Consider the following 7,473-nt stretch of genomic DNA (forward strand, 5'->3'; position numbering starts at 1 on the left):
GAATTCTGCCTAAAGTAACCCAGGGTCTTTGGGATGAACCAAAAGCTAGCACTCTCCTAGTTTATGTTGGATTTGGGGCCAAAATGTGGCACTTCATTGAACGGCTAACAAAAGGAGGTTTATTTTTCCCTAACACCGTAAAGATAGGCAACATGGAAACAGTAGCATTTAACTTTTATAGATCTGGAACCCCTTCATTTCTATATGGAATTTTATATGGTTGGCAGGAGACAGTTTGGTGTTTTTCATGGCCTTCAGACATCCGTCGACTCCAAGGGGCCCTGACTCTTTGTGAGTGGGACTTATGCCCTCAGACGAATCTGTATCAAAGCAGGGGCAAACAGGTCCCCAGGACAGCTTTGTTGCCTTTTAGGGAAAACTGATCTCTGTTTGAGGAAAAAGAGGGAACTCTGGTTGTCTACTACCACTACCACTACCACTGCTACTACTGCTACAATAATAATAATATCTAACATTTATTTAGCACAAAGCACATTACAACTACTGTCTCATTTGAACCTCACAATAACCTTGAGAGGCAAGTACTATTATTCTTTTTTCTTTTTTGCTTTTAGACAAATACTGGAACTTAAATACATAATAAGAAAAGAAAAAGAAACATTATAAACCTAAATGTTAAACTTAAATATAAAATAAGGGGAAAAAAAACCCATGTCTTGTACACAGCAGAATGTAGGAGAGGATTCAGAATATATAACAATAACTTTCCATTTCAAGAAAGCCCATATATTAAATACTGAGTGTTATGTTGAACACTGTCCATCTTTTCTTTGCTTCCTTGTAGATTTTCTTTTGTTCTCTGCTGTGCACTTTTTACTTTGGTCTTTTTTCTCCCTTCCTCCCCCATTTCCACACCACCAGGCTACAATTAAGAGTGAATATATTTATATATAGATATTGATATGTACCTACACTACATATATACACGTACGTACATATATACATATATACATACATACATAAGCGTATACTTACCCTCAGAGAGTCTACTCCTTTATGTTTTTGCATATCTATTTTTTTCCTATTTGTCCTAACTCCTCTACTTTATTTCTACCTGCTATCTTGCCCTCCTATTACTTAACCTACACCCCTCCAGAGATCCCTCCCTTATCTTCCCATTCTTATAAATCTAAATACCCTATTATATGCCCCTTTGACCTACTGCTTTTCTTCTACCCACTACCTTGTCCTCCTATTACTTAACCTACTGCCCTACGACAATCCCTCCCTTACCCTCCTTTTCCCATAAATCAAAACACCCTTTTGTACACCCCTTTGACCTGTTCCCTCACCTTCTTCTCTAAAGATCTTTTTTTATCTGCTACCCCTTCCCTATCCCTCTAGAGTTTTATTTCTTTTTAAATTTAGAAGACTTTTATACTCTTCTAGGTATAGATGTATTTTTCTCTCTTGAATCCATTCCCGATAAAAGTATGTTTCCAGAATTAACAGCCACTTTTCCCCATGTAATTCCTCTTGCATAAGATAATTATCCTTTTAAGCTGTTCTTGAATGATTTTACTTTCTGAAGTAAATCTTTCTTATAAGCTACTTAATTACTAATAATCTTAGACATAGGTTTTACATTTTACATACATAAAAGGTAAACAGTCTGTCCTTATTGAGTTCCTTGTAATTGGTCATTGGTATGTACCTTATATTTCTCTTGGCTCTTATATGTCAAATCAATCTGCTATTAAGTTCAGATTTTTTTTTCCAATAAAGTCCTGAAAGTCTGACAATTCATTAAATATCCATTTTTTTAAATTCAGGATTATGCTTAACTTTGCTGGGTATGATATTTTCAGCCAGAAGCCCAGTTCTTTTACTCTTTGATATATAGTGTCCCAAGACCTGTGATCTTTTAGTGTTGCCACTGCTAGGTCTTGTGTGATTCTAATTGTGGTACCATGTATGTAAATTGTTTTGTTCTTGTTGCTCATAATGTTTTGACCTTGATCTAGGGGTTTTGGAATTTGACTATAATATTCCTGTGGATTTTCCTCGTGGGATCTCTTTCAGGTGGTGATCAGTGGACTTTTTTCTATTTCTACTTTCCCTTCTTATTCTAATGCTTTAGGACAATTTTCTTTAATTATTTCTTGTTTTACTGTATCAGGATTCTTTTTTTTGATCATAACTTTCAAGCAGTCTGATTATTCTTATGTTTTCTCTTCTTGATCTCTTCTCTAGATCAGTTGTTTTTCTTATGAGATGTTTCACTTTCTCTTCTATTTTTTCATTCTTCATATATACGTATTTTAAATTTCTTGATCTCTTATAACTTTGCTAGCTTCCCCTTGCCCAATTCTGATTTTCAAGGAATCATTTTCTTCTTTAAGATTCTGCATCTCCTTTTCTAATTGGTTGACTTTCTTTTCATAATCTTCTTGTTTTTCTTGGATTATTCTTATTTTTCTTTTTAGTTTTTCCTCAGTCTCTCTTATTTGATTTTAAAAGTATTTTTTAAGTTCTTCAATGAATTATTTTTGGGCAGGCGACCATTTGATGTTATTCTTTGGATTAGAAGAGGGTTTCTTTACTTCCGTATCCTCCTCTGAAGATGAATCGCAGTCTTCTCTATTCCTGTAGTAGCTTTCTGTGGTTGGGTTTTTTCTGCTTTGCATGTGCACTTTTTTGGTAATAGTTTAGTTTTATAATCACCTCTACTCCTGGCATATGAGGGATGGTGCCTCTGACCTCAGATCCTCCTCAGTTTTCCCCTTTGACCTTGAACTCAAATGGAGACCGGCAGCCTCCTATAAGTGCCCAGAGCCAGTGGCTTCTGCAGTGCCTGGGTATGTGCTGGTTTCTTCTTTCCCCTACCATGTCTCCACAGCAGAGCTGGGTCTGGCATTCCTTGTTAGCAGAGGTTCCCACAATCTTCCCCAGCTCAGATACCAAACTCCCTTCAGTACTCCAGGAGTAAAAGTTCCTGTGGCTGGAGCTGAGGCATCTCCCAACCCAGCTAACCCCAGGGCTAGCCGCTTGTTGTTTAAGCTGTTCCTAGCCTAGAGGTGTTTACTCTTTTACTTTTTTTTTTTTTAGCGAGGCAATTGGGGTTAAGTGACTTGCCTAGAGTCACACAGCTTGTGAGTGTTATGTGTCTGAGGCAGGATTTGAACTCAGGTCCTTCTGACTCTGGGGCCGGTGCTCTATCCACTGCTCCACCTAGCTGCCCCCACAGAGACAAAAGCTTGTCCTGGGATTTTTCTTCAGATTTTTCTTTGATTGTTTCAGGAGGACTCCTGTTCTACCCCTACTCTTATTTATTTTCACTGCTCTATGTTTGCCTTGAGGTGCTCTTCTTTTGTGGAGGAAAATCTTGAGAGCTTGAAATTTTCTGACCTACTCCACTATCTTTCCAGAATCCTCTTGCAAGTGCTGTTATTTATCCTCATTTTGCAGATGGGAGAAGCTGAGCTAGACAGAGGTGAAGTCGTTTGCTTAGGGTCACGCAGCTAGAAGGTATTTCGGGGTGGGGAACCTGCAACCTGCAGGCCATATATGGCCCTGTAGGTCCTTGGGTGTGACCTTTTGACTGAGTCCAAGTTTTACAGAAGAAATCCTTTTATTAAGGGGATTTGTTCTGTGAAGTTAGAGGATAGTTAGAGTTCTAACAGTCAGAGGATAGATTTGAACCCAGGTCTTCCTGACTCTAGGTCCATGGTATATTAACTGTGCCACCTAGCTGCAGAGCTGTTATGTGAATTTTGCACCTGTGACAAAGTGGGAGGAAAAGAGGATGGATGGTTTAGGGACTGGGGAGAAGTGCATCCTGGAATACTCAAGATTTCTACCCTGTTAAAGGACTGGCCACTGAATGAAAGAAGGTAGGGCAGGGTAGGCTGGCAAGGCCATAGTCTCTGTGGGTAAGGCCAGTTTGGGAGATGCACACAGTGCTTTCAGTACCTTCTAAATGTTGGCATCCTTGGAAAAGCCCTGATCACCCCATCCTAGTTACTGCCCTAATCTCAAGGAGCTTGCACTCCAATAGGAGAAGATAATACATAAAGAGGAGCTAGAGTTGGAAAGGGCTTTGGCAGTGCATTGGTGCCCAGATAAGGTGAAGATTCATTGATCGGAGTCCAGGGTCTCAGGTACAGAGTCCAAGTTCTGGCAGGAGGAGAAGGAGGGCTAGAGTGCAGGTGATGTGGTTTGGAAACAGCCAAATAGACGCTGCTACTGGGATAATAATAATTAGATAAAGCTAATAATAATAATAATAATGGGAACAGCTAGGTAGCACAATGGATAGAGTGCTGGACCTGGAGTGGGGAAGACCTGAATTCAAACCTGGCCTCAGACACTAGCTGTGTGATCCTGGGCAAGTCACTTAACCCTGTTTGCCTCAGTTTCCTCATTTGTAAAATGAGCTAGAGAAGGAAATGGCAAACCCCTCCAGTATCTTTGCCAAGAAAACCCCAAATGGGGTCACGAAGAGTTAGACACAGCCGAAATGACCAAATAACAACAACAAATAATAATAATAACAATAACAGCAACAACAATAATACTGCTGAGCTATGTGAAGCTTAACAGTTTACAAAACAAGTTTCAGTGAACATTATCTCACTTGATTCTCACAACAACCCCGTGAAGCACGTGGCAGAGAGTATCATCCCGTTATAGATGAGGAAACCTGAATCTCAGATTGCTTAAGGTATTTATTTGCTCAGGGTCACACAGAGAATAAGTGGGAGACCTGGGATTCAGCCCTAGGACTTCTGCTTCCAAGTCCATTTTTCTCTACACCACAATAGAGGAAGATGAAGCAAATACCTTGAATTCTGCTGGAGTAAAGTAACTCAAAGGAGACACTATCCTTCATCTCTCTCTCTGATACAGAAAACCACTTTCTCTACACCAAAATCTAGTAATTGCAGATTTTTACTTTTGTGTTTGTTTTTCTCTGAGTTTTTCTCCGAGGCATTGCTTGTAGATGTTTCGGAATCATTCTCTTCTTCTGTATTTATGTTTTGAGCATCTTTGCCACCACAATAGCTCATTATGGTGGGGTTCTTTTTTTGTTCACCCATTCTTCCAGCTTACTTCCTGACTTCAGATTAAATGTTAGGGTTGGACTCTTCTGTGCTTCTGGAGGGAAAGTCTGAGCTGGTCCTGTTGCTTTCTTAGAGCACTGAGAGCTGTGCTATTCCAGAATCTCAGAGACAGACTGGGGACCAGAAAGCTTTCAGCATTCCCAAAGTGGTCTGATCCAGGACAAAGTCTGATCCCTGGCCCTCCTTGGTCTGAGATCTGTAAGTTCCGGGTTTTGTTCTAACCAAGAGTAGACTCTTGCTGTGATTCTACTGTTATCATCTAGCTGGAACGCTCTGTTGGTTCAGAGTGGCAGAATCATAGGCTCCCTTTTGGATTATGCATGTTCCACGGTGCTTAGCATCTGCTTTGTTGCTGTTGTGCAGTTGTCTCTAGTTCTTTGTGAACCCATGTAGGGTTTTCCTGGCAAAGATACTGGGATAATTTGCCATTTCCTCCTCCAGCTCATTTTACGGGTGAGGAAACTGGGGCAAAAAGGTTTAAGTGACTTGACCAGGATCACACAGCTAGTAAGTGTCTGAAGCAGGATTTGAACTCATGAAGACGAGTCTTCCTGACTCTGGGCCCCACACTTTATTCACTCTGCTACCTGGCTGCCCAAAATAACATACACAAATAAAAAGCAATTTTAAAAGATGAGAATGCTTGAAGTCAGGGAACTGGTTAAAATATGTGTAGCTTTATCTATCACGCAAGGAATGCCTAGATAAGTTTACATTGTTTGCTTGTCTCATATCTGCAGTGTCAATTCTTGGAGATCTTGGTACACTTCAGCTTTAGGCTAGTCAACCAAAATAGAAGAGGGCATGTCTGTCCATTCATTCAGGTAGTCTTCAAGGAGAGCCTCCATTTAGGGTTCTCTGCTGATAGAATGGAGAAGTTAGTGCATCACAACTGCATCTCATTAGTATACCCTCTATAGCAATAATTGTAGTGTATGACTGTGAGGTTAATATATTGTCTTTTCCTTTCTTCCCAGCAGAAGATTGCATTACCTAAATAATCAGGTGGTATGACAGAAATGAAAATTAACTGCCAGTCATTTCTCTGTTAATTCTGATGTCTCCTTCGGAGTTGGACATAGCTAGCCACTGGTCAGGGGACAAAGTACAGGTAATAATAGGAAAAAACACCTGGGTATGGTTTTTAGTATGCTACCAATCCCATGTTTCTTTGGCTGGTTGCCTTTGTCCTTCCACAAGGAATTAGATCCCAGGCTATAATGGCTTTATTTTAATAACCACTTGATTATTGAATAATCATGCAGATTAATGGCATTGAGAAATTGGGCAGAGTTCCTGAAAGTGTGACCATGCATGTGTTGAAGCATTGATAATTATTAGCCATCAATTCCAAGAGCATCCAAGGCAATAGGTCAATAACCCACAAGAATATCTACTGTCATTCTAGATTTCATTCATTCAGTCATGTGTTTTGGGTGGCAAGGCAGTCATGTTTCCACATGAGGTTCTCAGCCCTATCTTGGAGAAGTTCCATGAAGTGATTTTTTTTAAAAGCTAGCAATACTCTTTGGCCTAGAGTCAATTGAGTTCTCTACTCTTGACTCTCTCTTGGTATGCTGAGACCCACCACATAGTCTATAATTTCTCTAGGCTATCTGATGTTAAATACCTCCATTCAATCTAGCCAAGGACTAGTGTCTCCCTTGCATCCCTATTCCCACCTCACAATCTTATGAAGCAGCTTATTGTTCTTCTGGAAGAGCTCCTGAGTGGTTTTGCCTTCACAGTATAGTGGCAGAGGCACAATGTGGATATTGGGATGTATCCTGGAGTGTTTCACTGACTAGGTTAAGTGTAAATTCCTCAGAGAGGCACCAAATTGGGTAATGGTTCTAGATCAGGCTCCCCTAGGAGGACTTGTCTAAAAGGTGAAAGTTGGAGTTTCAGTGTTCTAAGGATGGAATTTATGAAGCATCCTGTCGGTATGACCAAATTGCAATGTCATTAATTCTATACATGGCCACATTCAGGGAATGCCATCTATGTTGATACCTATAAACAGGCTCTTAAGATTACTATTATGTATGATGGTGGGCTTAAGGGTGATATGATATCAATAATTTCCCATATTTTTCTCTGAAAATTAATCAGTGAGGAACTCCTTCACTGGTAAATTGCTTTGTCTCATATTTACATTAACTGATTTGTAGGTCATTCTGTCCACATTCTATTGAGCACCTCTGGTGACCTTTAAAGACATACAGGGTATAGGAATGATGAGCATTCCTCCTCCATCCCAACACTGTCCCAAGATATAGAAAATCAGGAGAGTGAAAATAACCTGGTGAGAAGGAAGTAAATGGGAAGGTCTTCTCAGATCATTACAGCAGTAATGTTTCCCTATCCCACTGCTATAATTTCCCCCCAT

This window comes from Phascolarctos cinereus, unplaced genomic scaffold (genome assembly GCF_003287225.1).
Source record: "Phascolarctos cinereus isolate Bilbo 61053 unplaced genomic scaffold, phaCin_HiC Scaffold_5;HRSCAF=322, whole genome shotgun sequence".
NCBI lineage: Eukaryota > Metazoa > Chordata > Mammalia > Diprotodontia > Phascolarctidae > Phascolarctos > Phascolarctos cinereus.